Raw genomic sequence first — 18,374 nt, forward strand, 5'->3', positions numbered from 1 at the left:
GTGCTGAATATATGAGCATGACCTGCTATAAATCTTCATGATACTGATTGCCACAACTGACAAATTCCCTTTTTCCACTCCTGATATGTTGCATGTAAGGAATGCACAGGTCACTAACCCCAGCTGGTCACAGGTAAACTCTGCCACATGGATTACTGCATGTTTTCCTGCCGGAAGACTACACATTCTTTTTTTTTTTTTTTTGGTGGTACGCGGGCCTCTCACTGCTGTGGCCTCTCCCGTTGCGGAGCACAGGCTCCGGACGCACCGGCCCAGCGGCCATGGCTCACGGGCCCAGCCGCTCCGCGGCATGTGGGATCTTCTCGGACCGGGGCACGAACCCGTGCCCCCTGCATCCGCAGGCAGATTCTCAACCACTGCGCCACCAGGGAAGCCCGACTACACATTCTTGAGTATCATGCCTGCAGAGTATCAGGACTCTTCTTTTTTCTGGATAATTTTATGAGAAAAATATAAATTGTATTTGCATATTCTTCATGTTTTTATTTATCAATTCTCTTTCAAGTCCTAAGTGCAGATATTAAAATGATTTCCAAGAGGGTGGTAAATAAGACAGCTACGTATATGCTCCAAAATTAGCAATAAAGCATAATACAATTGTAAATGCATTAATGTGTGATTAATATGTAGATATTTATGTAAAAGCAATTTTAGTAATGCTTTGTGGAGAGCTTCAGAATCTAGGTATTAAAATAAAAGAAGAAGGAGTTCTTGAAACTCTCAGGGAATTATAGAGAATTCTTTGTGTCTATAAATATCAACCTGAAATAATGCATATTCTCAGAAATAAACTAAGCATAAAATTGTAGGAAGAAACTTCATGAAATGAAAGAGCGTGTGCTGGCCATACAAGAAAAATAATATTCTCAGAGAATAATGAACAGTGTGGAGTTCAGCAGAAGGGTAATACAGACTCAGGCAGTAAATCTTTGGAGACCCTAATTATGAGTTCCTGATATTTCATCTTTGGAGAGACAGTAGTCAGTCATTTGAAATATGATGTTATAAGATGACGTTAACATACTTAAATACTTTCGTTTAGAAATGACCACTTAGAACCAGAATAAATGAAAGAGATCACAAAAGTATGTTTTTGTTGATTTTTAAAGACCTCAGGTGAGTGCTGATAATTTAAAAATCCATGATGTCTTTCACTGCAAAGTAAAGAAACTGTTAGAGTGGAGCGATGACTGGACTGGATGTCAATATTCTGACATCGGCTGAGTGTGATTCGTGTTTGGTAATTGCAGTCATTGTTGCTTTTGTTGTGGTCATCCATTTACAATGCTTGGTGTCAGTTGATTTATCTGTTGTAAAAATAAAATACAGTCTGTGTGTGTAAAAAAACATACGTGATGTCTTGATAAAGTTGTATGGAATTTGAGATCCAGAAAAAAGCATTTATTTTCTGTAATGCTAGGATGCTAATTGGACATTTTTGCAAGAAAGGGATTTCAGGATGCAAAAATCTCATGTCTCTAAGGTGGGAAGTCAGTTCATTGTGGAACATTCTATTAAACTTGTGTGAGTGGAGAAATAATCCTTTGCAAGGAAGAGGTCTCGATTCCCTTTTTAATAGTTAGTGGTTTATAGTATACCGAATGAGGAAAATGGCTATTTCTGAACTTTAGAAAAAAAGAATATAGTTTTTCTGCGTTTATATTGAGAAGCTGATGTAGAATATCCAAAATTCTTTATTTTGAAAAACAATGTAATTAATTTGACATAATTCATATATATTGAACCTGTGGTACACACACACAATAAAACTTACATTCAAAAAATGTTTTGCACTTAAGAAATATTTTCTAGTGTAGTCAATTTACAATGTTGTGGGTTTTTTAATACATGTTTATTGGAGTATAATTGCTTTCTAACACTGTATTACTTTGTGCTTTACAACAAAGTGAATCACCTATAGGTATACGTATATTCCCCTTATCCCCCCTCTTGAGCCTCCCTCCACCCTCCCTATCCCACCCCTCTGGGGGTCATAAAGCACCGAGCTGATCTCCCTGGCTATGTGGCCGCTTACCACTAGCTCTTTTACATTTGGTAATGTATATATGTCAGTGCTACTCTCTCACTACGTCCCTGTCTCCCCTTCCACCCTGTGTCCTTAAGTCCGTTCTCTACATCTGTGCCTCTAGTCCTGTCCTATCACTAGGTTCGTCAGTACCATTTTTCTACATTCCATATATATGTGTTCATGTATGGTATTTGCTTTTCTCTTTCTAACTTACTTCACTCTGTATGACAGACTCTAGGTCCAACGACCTCACTACAAATAACTAAATTTTGTTCCTTTTTATGGCTGAGTAATATTCCATTATATATATGGGCTACATCTTCTTTATATATTCATCCATCAGTGGACATTTAGGTTGCTTCTATATCCTGGCTATTGTAAACAGTGCTACAGTGAACATTGTGGTACATGTATCTTTTTTTTTTTTTTTTGTGGTACGCGGGCCTCTCACTGTTGTGGCCTCTCCCATTGCAGAGCGCAGGCTCCGGACGCGCAGGCTCAGCGGCCATGGCTCACGGGCCCAGCCGCTCTGCGGCATGTGGGATCTTCCCGGACCGGGGCACGAAGCCGTGTCCCCTGCATCGGCAGGTGGATTCTCAACCACTGCGCCACCAGGGAAGCCCCATGTATCTTCTTGAATTATGGTTTTCTCCAGGTATATGCCCAGTAGTGGGATTGCTGGGTCATATGATAGTTCTATTTTTAGCTTTTAAGGAACCTCCATACTGTTCTCCATAGTGACTGTATCAGTTTACATTCCCACCAACAGTGCAGGAGGGTTCCCTTTTCTCCACCCCCTCTGCAGCCTTTATACATTGTTGTATTAATTTCTGTATAATTAATTAATTATAATTAATTATATATACATATAATTAATATATATATTCTTTTCCATTATGGTTTAACACAGGATATTGAATATAGTTTCCTCTGCTATACAGTAGGTCTTTGTGGGTTGTCCATCCTATGTAGAATAGTTTGCTTCTGCTATTCCAAAACTCCCAATCTTTCCTTCGCTCTCTCCTTGGCAACCACAACTCTGTTTTCTGTATCTGTGTGTTTGTTTCTGTTTCACTGACATATTCATTTGTGTCCTGTTTTCGATCCCACATATAAGTGATATTATATGCTACTTGTCTTTCTGTTTCTGACTTACTTCACTTAGTATCATTATCTCTAGGTCCATCCATGTTGCTGCAAATGCCATTATTTCATTCTTTTTATGTCTGAGTAATATCTGTTGTATATGTATGCCACACCTTCTTTATACATTCATTTTTCAATGAGCATTTAGGTTGTTTCCAAGTCTTGGCTATTATAAATAGTGCTGCTATGAACATAGGGTTTCATGTGTCTTTTTGAATTATAGTTTTGTCTGGATATATGTCCACAAGTGAGATTGCTAGATCATATGGCAACTCTCTTTATAGCATTTTTGAGGAACCTCCATACCGTTTTCCATAGTGGGTGCACCTACTTACATGGCCACCAACAGTGTAGAAGGGTTCCTTTTTCTCCATATCCCCTCCAGCATTTGTTAATTGTAGATTTTTTTAATGATGGCCATTCTGATCTGTGTGAAGTGATACCTCATTGTAATTTGGATTTGCATTTCTCTAATCATTAGTGATGATGAGCATCTTTTCATGTGCCTGTTGGCTCTACTTATGTCTTCTTTGGAGAAATGTTTATTTAGGTCTTCTACCCATTTTTCCACTGAGTTATTTGTTATTTTGTTGTTGAGTCGTATGAGCTGTTTGTATAGTTTGGAAATTAAGCCCTTGTCAGTCTCATCATTTGCTAATATTTTCTCCCAGTCCATAGGGTGTATTTTCATTTTGATTATGGTTTCCTTTGCTGTGCAACAGCTTATAAGTTTGGTTAGTTCTTGTTTCTTTTTTGATTTTACAGTAAGTCTCCTCCATATGAACAAGTTCTGTTCCAAGAGTGCGTTTGTAAGTCCAATTTGTTTGTAAGTCCCACAAAGTTAGCCTAGGTACCCAACTTACACAGTCGGCTCTATGGTATTGTACCGTAATATGTTTATAATACTTTCCATGCAAACAATACATAAAAAACAAACACAAAAATAAAGAAAATGTTTTTAATCTGATAGTACAGTAAGTAGAAAAGTACAGTAGTACAGTACGACAGCTTTGATACTGGGGCTGGCATGGAGGGAAGAGGCAAGAAGAGTTACTGACTGGAGGAGGCAGAGGAGGTGGGAGAAGGTAGAGGTGGAGGATTATCAGCAGTAGGAGACAGAGGGCAAGCTGCCATTTCACTCACGCCTGACATTGATGGCAGAGGTTCTGGTTCCTTGCTGGATTTCATTCTATCTACCCTCTTGAAAAAATGATCCATTGATGTCTGGGTAGTAGTTCCTTTTTTCTCATCATAGGTGACAAGGTAGCGTAGCACTGGATTGCATTCTGAATGGTTGCCACCTTTGGGTACCATTCTAGGTTCGGGTCCTATACCTCAAAAACGAACAGTGCTTCCTCAAATAAAGAAGATTCCGTTGCCATTCTCTGTGTCGTGAATCTCTTCAGTTCTTCTGTTACCTCGTCTTCCTCCTGTCCCTCTTCATCCTTTCTCTGGACCTCCAATTCCATCAGCAAGCTCCTCATGTTGCACAGCAAGGAGTTCAATGAAGTCGTCCTCTTGCAGATCTAGCTGCAGCTTCTCTCTGTGGGTCACTACGTTGCTGAAGACCTCTTCAGACTTCTGATCTACCTTCTCAAATCCACAAAAATCACGAACAAACTGTGGGCAAAGTTTCTTCCAAACTCCATCCACGGTGCCCACCATACCCTCACACCGTGCAAAGTCAGTGTTTTTTATGGTCTTGTGGATGTTATAGTCCTTCCAAAGTTGTCCCTAGGTTGTTCCTGATTTGTCACTTACCTTCACTGCCTGACAAAAAGTGGGACATAAGTAATATTTCTTGAAAGTCACTTTAACTCCCTGGTCCATAGGTTGAATGAGCAATGTAGTATTCGGTGGCAGATGCACTACTTTGACGTTGAGATGAAAGTCATTCGTGGATGGGGGATGGCCCAGAGCATTGTTGAGCAGCAAAAGAATGTTTTGCTGGAATGTCCTTCTCCAAGCGATATTTCTCTACATCTGGGATAAAGTGGTGGTAAAAGCAGTCCTGGAACGTGGCCTGTGCAATCCAGGATTTAGGGTTATGCTTCCACACAACAGGAAGAGAGCCCTTGGCTATGTTTTTAAGGGTTCTTGGGTTCTCTGAATGATAAACTAAGAGAGGCTTCAGCTTCAATTCACCAGAAGCATTGCCACGAAACAACAGTTAGCCTATCCTTTGCTGTTTTACAGCCCGGCATCAACTTTTCCTCCTTACTGATGTAATTTTGGTCTGGCATCTTCCAGTACAGTTGTGTCTCATCCACATTAAAAACCTGGTCGGGTAAATACACACCATCATCAATCATTTCTTAAAGTGTTTCCGGAAGTTCCTGGACATCTACCCTATATGCACTTGCTGCCTCTCCACTTACTTTTACATTGTGAAATTTGGCTCTAGCCTTGAACCGATGAAACCAGCCATGGCTGACATTAAAAGATGTGCCCTCTGATTCTTTTCCATGTTTCTTCAAGTCTTCATAAAGGCCTTTAGCTTTCTCTTGAATCAGCATTAAGCTGAGCAGGACTCAGCGCTGATGTTGGTCTTGCATCTGCACACTGAGAAGTTTCTCCATCTCCTCCACCACTTTTCCATGCTTCTTCGATATTTTGTCAACATCGTCAGCACAGCAGACTTCACATGTTCCAAGATCTTGTCCTTGGTCTTTAGATTTGTGCCAGTGATTGAATGATTCATGTTATAAGAATGAGCGATGTCTAACATCTTTTTGCCTCGATCCACTCTCTCAATTACTTTCACTTTTCTTTCCATCATTATCGCTTGGCGCTTCTTAACAGTACCAGCTACATCACCACTGCTTTTACACTTGCCTCCAGACATCTTGGCCTTGAAATAAAGGTACTGTACTACTGTACTCTATAATACAGTACTGTAAAGCACACAAAAGCACAACCACTTATAGAGGATGCATGCACGTGACAATGTATGCCAGATACACAAACTAACTTACATGATTTGACACGCGAATGGACGTTTGCATCTTTGAAAGTTTTCAACTTGAAAGTTTGTATGTAGGTGACACTGTATTTCTGCTGCCTCGGGAGAACTACCTAGGAAAACTGTGGTATGATTTACGTCAGAGAATGTTTTGCTTATGTTCTCTTCTAGGAGTTTGAAGGTGTCTTATCTTATATTTAAGCATATAAGCCGTTTGGAGTTGATTTTTGTGTATGCTGTGAGGGTATGTTCTGACTTCACTGATTTGCATATGGCTGTCCAACTTTCAAAACACCACTTGCTGAAGAGACTATCTTTTCTCCACTGTATATTCTTGCCTCCTTTGTCGAAGGTTAATTGACCATAGGTGTGTGGGTTTATTTCTGGGATCTCTATTCCATTCCATTGATCCATGTATCTATTTCTGTGGCAATACCATGCGGCTTTGATTACTTTAACTTTGTAGTATTGTCTGAAATTTAGGAGGGTTATGCCTCCTGCTTTGTTCTTTTTCCTCAGGATTGTGTTGACAGTTCTGACTTTTTATGGTTCCAGATATATTTTAGGATTATTCTAGTTCTGGGGGAAATGTCATGGGTATTTTGATAGGGATCACATTAAATCTGTAGATTGCTTTGGGTAGTATAGCCATTTTAACAGTATTAATTCTTCCCATCCAAGAGCATGGGATGTCTTTCCATTTCTTTGAATCATCTTCAGTTTCCTTTACTAATGTTTTGTAGTTTTCAGCATATGAATCTTTCACCTCCTTGATGAGAGTTTTATTCGTAAGTCTTTTATTTTTTTTGATGCCATTTAAAAAAGGGATTGTTTGTTCACATTTCCTTTCTGATATTTCATTGTTAGTGTAAAGAAATGCAACCAGGGACTTCCCTGGTGTCTCCATGGTTGAGAATCTGCCTGCAAATACAGGGGACATGGGTTTGAGCCCTGGTGCAGGAAGATCTCACATGCCGTGGAGAAACTAAACCTGTGTGCCACAGCTACTTAGCCTGCACACTAGAGCCCGTGAGCCACAAATACTGAGCCCGTGTGTCACAACTACTTATGCCCGCATGCCTAGAGCCCATGCTCTGCAACAAGAGAAGCCACTGCAATGAGAAGCCTGTGCACCACAATGAAGACTAGTCCCCAGTGGCCACAACTAGCAAAAACCTGTGCACAGCAATGAAGATCCAATGCAGCCAAAATAAATTAACAAAAAAGAAAAACAAGAAATGCAACCAATTTATGTATGTTAATCTTGTATCCTGCTACTTTGCTATATTTGTTTATCAATTCTAGTAGGTTTTGGGTGGAATTTTTAGGATTTCCTTTATATATATTATCATGTCATCTGCAAATGATGACAAATTTACCTCTTCCCTTCCAATTTGGTTAGAGTTTTTTCTTTTTTCTGTCTGATTGTTGTGGCTAGGACTTCCAGTACTATGTTGAAGAGAAGAGGTGAGAGTGGGAATCCTTGTCTTGTTCCGGATTTTAGCGGGAAGGCTTTCACCTTAGGAACATTGAGTATTATATTGCCTGTGGGCTTGTCATAAATAGCTTCTATTATGTTGAGATATGTTTCCTCTATACCCACTTTGGTAAGTGTTTTTATGATGAATGGATACTGAAGTTTTTCAAATGCTTTTTCGGCATCTATTGAGATGATCTTTTTTTTGTTTTTTTCCTTTGTTGATGGGGTGTATCATGTTGATTGATTTGCCTATGTTGAAACAACTTTGTGACACTGGGGTGAATCAAATTTGGTCATGGTGTATGATCCTCTTATGTGTTGTCAGGTTCAGTTTTCTAATATTCAGATGAGAATTTTTGCATCTAAATTTATCGAAGATATTGGCCTGCAATTTTCTTTTTTGATAGTGTCTTTCTCTGTGCTTTTTTTTGGAAAGTCTTTATTGAATTTGTTCCAATATTGCTACTGTTTTGTTTTGGTTTGTTGTTTGTGAGGCATGTGGGATCTCAGCTCCACCACCAGGGATTGTACTCACACCCCCTGCACTGGAAGGTGAAATCTTAACTGCTGGACCACCAGAAAAGTCCTCATCTGTTTTTTGTTTGTTTGTTTTAGTCAATTTCTTTCTTTATTTTTGGATGCATTGGGTGTTCGTTGCTGTGCACGGGCTCTCTCTAGTTGTGGTGAGCAGGGGCTACTCTTCATTGTGGTGTGCAGGCTGTTCATTTCGGTGGCTTCTTTTTTTGCAGAGCATGGGCTCTAGGTGTGCAGGCTTCAGCAGTTGTGGCTATCAATCTCAGTAATTGTGGCTCATGGGATGTAGAGTGCAGGCACAGTCGTTGTGGCACACAGGCTTAGTTGTCCCATGGCATGTGGGATCTTCCCAGACCAGGGCTCGAACCGATGTCCCCTGCATTGGCAGATGGATTCTTAACCACTGTGCCACCAGAGAAGTCACCCCACCTGTTTTTGATATCAAGGTGATGATGGCTTCATAGAATGTCTTTGGAAGTATCCCTTACTCTTCAATCGTTTTGAAGAGTTTGAGAAGAATTAGTGTAAGTTCTTTTTTGTATATTTGGTAGAATTTGTCTGTGAAATCATCTGATCCTGGACTTTTGTTGGTAAGGAGTTTTTTAAAATTACAGATTCTATTTTGCTTTTAGTGATCAGTATGTTCAAGTTATCTATTTCTTCTTGATTCAGTTTTGTTTGGCTGTAAAAAACCAACATATATTTTAACGTAATTTTAGCAACTAAATACTTACCATGTATTAGACCACAAAAGAGTGAAGAAAACAATATTAAAACAGTTTTTCAAATAGAAAAAGTATTGAAATATTTTTAAGAAATTGGGATAATAATGCTAATTACAATAATGACAAATTGTTCTGAACTTAAAGACTACTTTATTGGGCTTCCCTGGTAACGCAGTGGTTGCGAGTCTGCCTGCCGATGCCTGAGACACGGGTTCATGCCCTGGTCTGGGAGGATCCCACATGCCATGGAGCGGCTGGGCCCGTGAGCCATGGCCGCTGAGCCTGCGCGTCCGGAGCCTGTGCTCCGCAACGGGAGAGGCCACAACAGTAAGAGGCCCGCCTACCACACACAAAAAAAGACTATCTAAGATGCTTATTATATGCTTATTATAAGCATGATATTATATGCTTATATATTATATATGCTTATTATATGCTTATTATATTCTTATTATAGGCATGATATATGCTTATTGTTTTATTGTTTTAAAATACATGGAATGTTTTCTCCTTTCTAATGTAATTCTTTTATTTTACCTGTATATTGTGAAAAAAATGTAGTTGCACATAATATAAAAATTATACTTTAATAGGAGATATTAATCCGTTTACAGTTACTATAGTACTGAAAACACTTAGGTTTAGAGTTACCATGTTATTGAGTGCTCTTATTTATTTATTTATTTAAAAATATTTAATTTGGGGGGGGCATAAATTATTTATTTATTTTTATCATCTTTATTGGACTATAATTGCTTTACAGTGGTGTGTTAGTTTCTGCTTTATAACAAAGTGAACAAGCTCTACATATACATATATCCCCTTATCTCCTCCCTCTTGCGTCTCCCTCCCACCCTCCGTATCCCACCGTCTAAGTGGTCACAAAGTACTGAGCTGATCTCCCTGTGCTATGCAGCTGTTTCCTACTAGTTATCTGTTTTACATTTGGTAGTATATATAAGTCCATGTCACTCTCTCACTTCGTCAAGGCTTACCCTTCCCCCTCCCCATGTCCTCAAGTCCATTCTCTATGTCTGCGTCTTTATTCCTGTCCTGCCCCTAGGTTCTTCCCAACCATTTTCTTTCTTTTTTTTTTAGATTCCATATATATGTGTTAGCATACAGTATTTGTTTTTCTCTTTCTGACTTACTGCACTCTGTATGACAGACTCTAGGTCCATCCACCTCAGTACAAATAACTCAATTACATTTCTTTTTATGGCTGAGTAATATTCCATTTTATATTGAAGATGTGCAACATCTTCTTGATCCATTCATCAGTTGATGGACACTTAGATTGCTTCCATGTGCTGGCTATTGCAAATAGAGCTCCAATGAACATTATGGAACATGACTCTTTTTGAATGATGGTATTCTCTAGGTGTATGCCCAGTACTGGGATTGCTGTATCATATGGTAGTTCTATTTTTAGGTTTTTAAAGAACCTCCATACTATTCTTGAGAGTGGGTGTATCAATTTACACTCCCACCAACGGGGCAAGAGGGTTCTATTTTCTCCACACCTCTGCAGCATTTATTGTTTCTAGATTTTTGGATGATGACCATTCTTACCTGTGTGTGGTGATACCTCATTGTAATTTTGATTTGCATTTCTCTGATGATCAGTGATGTTGAGCATTCTTTCATGTGTTTGTTGGCAATCTGTATAACTTCTTTGGAGAAATGTCTATTTAGGTCTTCTGCCCATTTATGGATTGGGTTGTTTGTTTTTTTGATATTGATCTGCACGGGCTGCTTGTAAAGTTTGGAGATTAATCCTTTGTCAGTTGCTTCATTGGAAAATATTTTCTCTCATTCTGAGGGTTGTCTTTTCATCTTGTTTACGTTTTCCTTTGTTGTGCAAAAGCTTTTAAGTCTCATTAGGTCTCATTTGTTTATTTTTGTTTTTATTTCCATTTCTCTAGGAGGTGGGTCAAAAAGGATCTTGCTGTGATTGATGTCATAGAGTGTTCTGCCTATGTTTTTTCCTCTAAGAGTTTTATAGTGTCTGGGCTTACATTTAGGTCTTTAATCCATTTTGAATTTATTTTTGTGTATGGTGTTAGGGAGTCTTCTAATTTCATTCTTTTACCTGTAGATGTCCAGTTTGCCCAGCACCACTTACTGAAGAGGCCATGATTTCTCCATTGTATATTCTTGTCTCCTTTATCAAAACTAAAGTGACCATATGTGCATAGGTTTATCTCTGGGTTTTCTCTCCTGTTCCATTGATCTATATTTCTGTTTTTGTGCCACTACCATACTGTCTTGACTACTGTAGCTTTGTAGTATTGTCTGACGTCAGGGAGCCTGATTTTTCTAGCTCTGTTCTTCTTCTCAAGATTGCTTTGGCTGTTCAGAGTCTTTTGTGTTTCCATACAAATTGTGAATTTTTTTTGTTCCAGTTGTCTGAAAAATGCCATTGGTACTTTGATATGGATTGCATTGAATCTGTAGGTTGCTTTGGGTAGTATAGTCATTTTCACTATGTTGATTCTTCCAATCCAAGAACATGGTATATCTCTCTATCTGTTTGTGTCATCTTTGATTTCTTTCCTCAGTGTCTTATAGTTTGTTGAGTAAACGTCTTTTGTCTCCTTAGGTAGGTTTATTCCTAGGTATTTTATTCTTTTTGTTGCAGTGGTAAATGGGAGTGTTTCCCTAATTTCTCTTTCAGATTTTTCATTTTAGTGTATAGGAATGAAAGAGATATGTGTACGTTAATTTTGTATGCTGCAACCTTACCAGATTGATTGATTAAGTCTAGTAGGTTTCTGGTAGCATCTTTAGGATTCTCTATGTATAGTATCATGTCATCTGCAAACAGTGAGAGCTTAACTTCTTATTTTCTGATTTGGATTCCTTTTATTTCCTTTTCTTCTCTGGTTGCTGTAGCTAAAAATTCCAGAAGTGTGTTGAATCATAGTGGTGAGAGTGGGCAACCTTGTCTTGCTTCTAATATTGGTGGAAATGGTTTCACTTTTTCACCATTGAGAATGATGTTGGCTGTGGGTTTGTCATATATGGCTTTTATTATGTTAAGGAAAGTTCCCTCTATGCCTACTTTCTTGGGTTTTTAAAAAATCATAAATGGTTATTTAATATTGTCAGAAGAATTTTCTGCATCTATTGAGATGATCATATGGTTTTTATCCTTCAGTTTTTTAGTATGGTGTATCACATTGATTTGCATATATTGAAGAATCCTTGCATCCCTTGGATAAACCCCACTTGATCTTGGTGTATGATCCTTTTAATGCTCTGTTGATTTCTGTTTGCTAGTATTTTGGTGTGGATTTTTCCATCTATGTTAATCAGTGATATTGACCTGTAGTTTTCTTTCTTTGTGACATCTTTGTCTGGTTTTGGTATCAGGGAGATGGTGGTCTCATAGAATAAGTTTGGGAGAGATCCTCCCTCTGCTCTATTTTGGAAGAGTTTGAGAAGGATAGGTGTTAACTCTTCTCTAAATGTTTGATGGAATTTGCATGTGAAGCCATCTGGTCCTGGGCTTTTGTTTGTTGGAATATTTATAATCACAGTCTCAATTTCAGTGCTTGGGATTGGTTTGTTTATAGTTTCTATTTCTTCCTGGTTCAGTCTTGGAAGGCTGTGCTTTTCTAAGAATTTGTCCATTTCTTCCAGGTTGTCCATTTTATTGGCCTATAGTTGCTTGCAGTAATCTCTCATGATCCTTTGTATTTCTGCAGTGTCAGTTGTTACTTCTCCTTTTTCATTTGTAATTCTATTGATTTGAGTCCTGTCCCTTCTTTTCTTGATGAGTCTGGCTAATGGTTTATCAATTTTGTCTATCTTCTCAGGGAACCAGCTTTTAGTTTGTTTGATCTTTGCTGTTGTTTCCTTCATTTATTTTTCATTTATTTCTGATATGATCTTTATGATTTCTTTCCTCTGCTGACTTTGTTTTTTTTTTTTTCTTTCTTTCTCTAATTGCTTTAGGTGTAAGGTTAGCTTGTTTATTTGAGATGTTTCTTGTTTCTTGAGGTAGGATTTTATTGCTATAAACTTCCCTCTTAGAACTCCTTTTGCTGCATCCCATAGGTTTTGGGTCTTCATGTTTTCATTGTCATTTGTTTCTAGGTATTTTTAAATTTCCTCTTTGATTTCATCAGTGATGCCTTGGTTATTAAGTAGAGTATTTTTTAGCGTCCATGTGTTTGTATTTTTTACAGATTTTTTTTCCTGTAATTGATATCTAGTCTGATAGCATTGTGGTTGGAAAAGATACTTGATAATGATTTCAATTTTCTTAAATTTACCAAGGCTTGATTTGTGACCCAAGATATGATCTATCCTGGAGAATGTTCTACGAGCCCTTGAGAAAAAGTGTATTCTGTTGTTTTTGGATGGAATGTCCTGTGAGTATCAATTAAGTCCATCTTGTTTAATGTATCATTTTAAAGCTTGTGTTTCTTTATTTATTTTCATTTTGGATGATCTGTTCATTGGTGAAAGAGGGGTGCTAAAGTCCCCTACTATGATTGTGTTACTGTCGATTTCCCCTTTTATGGCTGTTAGCATTTGCCTTATGTATTAAGTTGCTCCTATGTTGGGTGCATAAGTATATAGAATTGTTATATCTTTTTCTTGGATTGATCCCTTGATGATATGTAGTGTCCTTCTTTGTTTCCTGTAATAGTCTTTATTTTAAAGTCTTTTTTGTCGGATATGAGAATTGCTACTCTAGCTTTCTTTTGATTTCCATTTGCATGGATTATCTTATTCCATCCCCTAACTTTCAGTCTGCATGTGTCCCCAGGTCTCAAGTGGGTCTCTTGTAGACCACATATATACCAGTTATGTTTTTGGATCCATTCAGCCAGTCTATGTCTTTTGGTTGGAGCATTTAATCCATTTACATTTAAGGTAATTATTGATATGTATGTTCTTATGACCATTTTCTTAATTGTCTTGGGTTTGTTATTGTAGGTCTTTTCCTTCTCTTGTGTTTCCTGCCTAGAGAATTTCCTTTAGCATTTCTTGTAAAGCTGGTTTGGTGGTGCTAAATTCTCTTAGTTTTTGCTTGTCTGTAAAGATTTTAATTTCTCTGTCAAATCTGAATGAGATCTTTGCTGGTTCGAGTAATCTTGGTTGTAGCTTTTCCCCTTTCATCACTTTAAATATGTCCTGCCAGTCCCTTCTGGCTTGCAGAGTTTCTGCTGAAAGATCATCTGTTAACCTTACGGGGATTCCCTTGTATGTTATTTGTTGTTTTTCCCTTGCTGCTTTTAATATTTTTTCTTTGTTATTTAATTTTTGATAGTTTGATTAATATATGTTTTGGCATGTTTCTCCTTGGGTTTATCTTGTATGGGACTCTCTGCACTTCCCGGACTTGATTAATGATTCCCTTTCCCATATTAGGGAACTTTTCAACAAAAATCTCTTCAAATATTTTCTCAGTCTCTTTCTTTTTCTCTTCTACTTCTGGGACCCTGATATTCGAATGTTGGTGTGTTTAATGTGGTCCCAGAAGTGTCTCAGATTGTCCTCAATTCTTTTCATTCTTTTTTCTTTATTCTGCTCTGCAGTAGTTATTTCCACTATTTTATCTTCCAGGTCATTTATCCATTCTTCTGCCTCAGTTATGCTGCTATTGTTTCCTTCTTGAGAATTTTAAATTCCATTTATTGTGTTGTTCATCATTGTTTGTTTGCTCTTTAGTTCTTCTAGGTCCTTGTGAAATGTTTCTTGTATATTCTCCATTCCAGTTCCAAGATTTGGGATCATCTTTACTATCATTACTCTGAATTCTTTTTCAGGTAGACTGCCTGTTTTCTCTACATTTGTTTGGTCCGGTGAGTTTTTACCTTGCTCCTTCATCTGCTGTGTGTTTCTCTGTCTTCTCATTTGGCTTTGGGGACTGTGTTTGGGGTCACCTTTTTGCAGGCTGCAGATTCGTAATTCCCATTGTTTTGGTGTCTGCCTCCAGTGACTAAGGTTGGTTCAGTGGGTTGTGCAGGCTTTCTGGTGGAGGGGACTGGTGCCTGTGTTCTGGTGGGTATGTCTGGATCTTGTCCTTCTGGTGGGCAATTCTGCATCCGGTGGTGTGTTTTGGGGTGTCTGTGGCCTTATTATGATTTTAGTCAGCCCCTTTGCTAATGGGTGGGCCTGCATTCCTGTCTTGCTAGTTGTTTGGCATGGGATGTCCGGCACCATATCTTGCTGGTCTCTGACTGGAGCCAGGTCTCAGCATGGAGACGGATATCTCTGGGAGAGTTTTCATCGTTTGATATTATAAGGTGCTGGAGGTCTCTGGTAGATAAATGTCCTGAACTTGGCTCTCTCACCTCAGAGGCACAGGCCTGACACATGGCCGGAGCAGCAAGATCCTGTCAGCCACACGGCTGGGGGTGAGAGCAAGAGGTAGCTTTGGTACATCTCAAAGACCACCAATGGGATTCACTGACCATTTTCTCCCCAGACGTGAAGAAAACAAAATTCAGTCTTCGTCTAGTCAGCCACTTTGGTAGCCAGCCTCCAAGATGGCCCTAATTATCCCCTAATTATCTCCCAGTCTTCATCTACCTGTGTGTCTCCTCACACTTGAAAAAAGCTCACTGTTTAACTAATAAGAAATTGCAGAAATGACAAAGTGCAGTTTCCAAGTTTATCAAAGGCATTGCAGCTTCTGCTTTGGTTTCTGCTAGATCACTCATCCTGGGGTAATCCAGCTTCCATGTCATGAGGACACTCAAGCAGCCCTAAGGAGAGATCCATGTGTCAAGGAACTGAGGCCTCTTACTTACAACCATGTGAGTGAGTCATCTCAGAAGTCAAAAGATTTAATTTTATTTATTTTTTGTTGCATTGGGTCTTCGTTGCTGCACAAGGTTTCTCTAGTTGTGTCACACAGGGGTTACTCATCGTTGCGGCGCACGGGTTTCTCCTTGCAGTGGTTTCTCTTGTTGTGGAGTATGGACTCTAGGTGCATGGGCTTCGTAATTGTGTCATTCAGGCTCAATAGTTATTGCTTGCAGGCTCTAGAGTGCAGGCTCAGTAGTTGTAGTGCACGGGCTTAGTTGTTCCATGGCATGTGGGATCTTCCCAGACAGGGCTCAAACCTGTGTCCCCTTTATTGGTATGGAGATTCTTAACCACTGTGCCACCAGGGAAGCCCCTGGTAACTAGTTCTTGAACTTTTCAGCCTCAGCAATTATGAGAAAACAAAAATATTCTGTTGTTTATAAAATACCAAGTCTCTCGTATTTTGTTTTAGCAGTGAAGGGGCTGGCTGAGGAGTAATATCTGTGAGCTTGAAGACATATCAAGAGAAACCTTTAAATCTCAAAAGAAAAAATGGGCAGGAAAGAAATCAGCAGAACAGAGTAATCAATAATTGTGAAACAGTGAAAATGCTGTGACCTATACATAATGGATATAGCAGGAGGAAAATAAAGGTAACAAAGAACAGAAAGAATTTTTTTAAATGACTGAGAATCTCCCCAAATTAATGTCTCACACTAAATCCATAACATCCAAACTTAGAGAAACATATGAATAGTAAAGAAAATTGACCAATATCTCTCAGGACCATCAATGCAAAAATCGTCAACAAAATATTAACAAATCAAATCCAACAATATTTTGAGAGAATTTTATATCATGAATGAGAAGGAATAATCCCAGTTATGCAAGGCTTGTTCAACATTCTGAAATCAAATAATTATATTCATCATATCAACACCCTAAAGACAATCATTAACATATCACTAGATTCAGAAGACCTTTGAAAAAGCCTAAAACCCATTCTTCATAAAAACTCTTAGTTAAAGAAATAGACTGGAAGTTTCTCAAGTTGATAATAAAGATCTACAGGAAACTTTGATCTTACCTCATGATTAATGGTTAAAAACATGAAGCTTTGTCACTAAGTTCAGGTAAAAACAAGGATGTCCCCTTTCATGACTCCTTTTCCATATTTTACTCCAAGTCCTTACTAATGCAATAAGGCATAAAAAGAAATAAAACAGTACAGATTGGTTAGAAAAAAATGAAAGCAGCCTAAATAAAATGTGGACCATTATACTTTATGGGCACCTCACCAAAGAAAATAGACACCATGCATATAAGTATACAGAAGAATAATCCAGATTACATGCTGCCATAAAAAAGCAAATTAAAAATACAATTACATACCACTATGTAACACTTAGAATGGCTAAAATGTGTACAATGACAAGGACAAATTCTGTAGCGGATGTGGAACATTAGGAAATGACATTTGTTATTGGTGGAAATGAAAAATAATGCAGCTACTTTGGTAGTCTGATTGACACTTGCTATAATATTGAACATTCCATTACTGTACAATCCAGCAAGTGTTCTCATGGATATTAACTGAAAGTAGTTTAAAACATACTTCCAGATGAAAACCTGCATATGGATATTTATAGCACCTAATTCAATATTGCCAAAATGTGAATGAAACTAAGGTGTCCTCCAATAGGTGAATGAAATGATATAGTATTAATATATACTGGGAATGGGATAATATTGAGCACTAAGAAAGTAAGCTATCAAGCCATAAAAATATATGGGAATTCTTTTTTTCTTTTGAAATGAGGTGATTTTCTTTATTTTGTAATTTAAATTTTATTGGAGTATAGTTGATTTACAATGTTGTGTTCATTTCAGCTGCACAGAAAGTGATTCAGTTACACATATGCATATATTCATTCTTTTTCAGAGTCTTTTCTGATAAAGATATTCCCAGAATATTGAGTAGAGTTGCCTGTGCTATACAGTAGGTCCTTGTTGCTTACCTATATTATATAGAGTAGTATTCATATGTTTACCCCAAGTTCTTGATTTACCCCTCCCCCCACCTTTCCCCTTTGGTAACCATAAGTTTGTTTTCCAAGTCTGTGAGTCTGCCTCTGTTTTGTAAGTTAGTTCATTTGTATCAATTTTTAGTTTCCACCTAGAAGTGATATCATACAATATTTGTCTTACTCTGTCTGACTCACTTCACTTAGTACAATCATCTCTAGGTCCATCCATGTTACTGCAATTGACATTATTTTCTTCTATTTTTTTTCCTTTTGCGGTACACAGGCCTCTCACTGTTGTGGCCTCTCCCATTGCGGAGCACAGGCTCAGGATACACAGGCTCCGGACGCGCAGGTTCAGCGGCCATGGCTCACGGGCCTAGTCGCCCCATGGCATGTGGGATCTTCCCAGACCGGGGCATGAACCCGTGTCCCCTGCATCAGCAGGCAGACTCTCAACCACTGCACCACCAGGGAAGCCCCTATTTTCTTCTATTTTATGGCTGAGTCATATTCCATTATATATATGTATCACATATTCTTTACCTATATTCGTATGTTGATGGACATTTTGGTTGCTTCCATGTCTTCACTATTGTAAAGAGTGTTGCAGTGAACATTGGGGAAGATGTGTCTTTTCGATTTATGCTTTCCTTCAGATATGCACACAGGAGTAAACTTGCTG

Source organism: Kogia breviceps, unplaced genomic scaffold (genome assembly GCF_026419965.1).
Source record: "Kogia breviceps isolate mKogBre1 unplaced genomic scaffold, mKogBre1 haplotype 1 scaffold_57, whole genome shotgun sequence".
NCBI classification, from domain to species: domain Eukaryota; kingdom Metazoa; phylum Chordata; class Mammalia; order Artiodactyla; family Physeteridae; genus Kogia; species Kogia breviceps.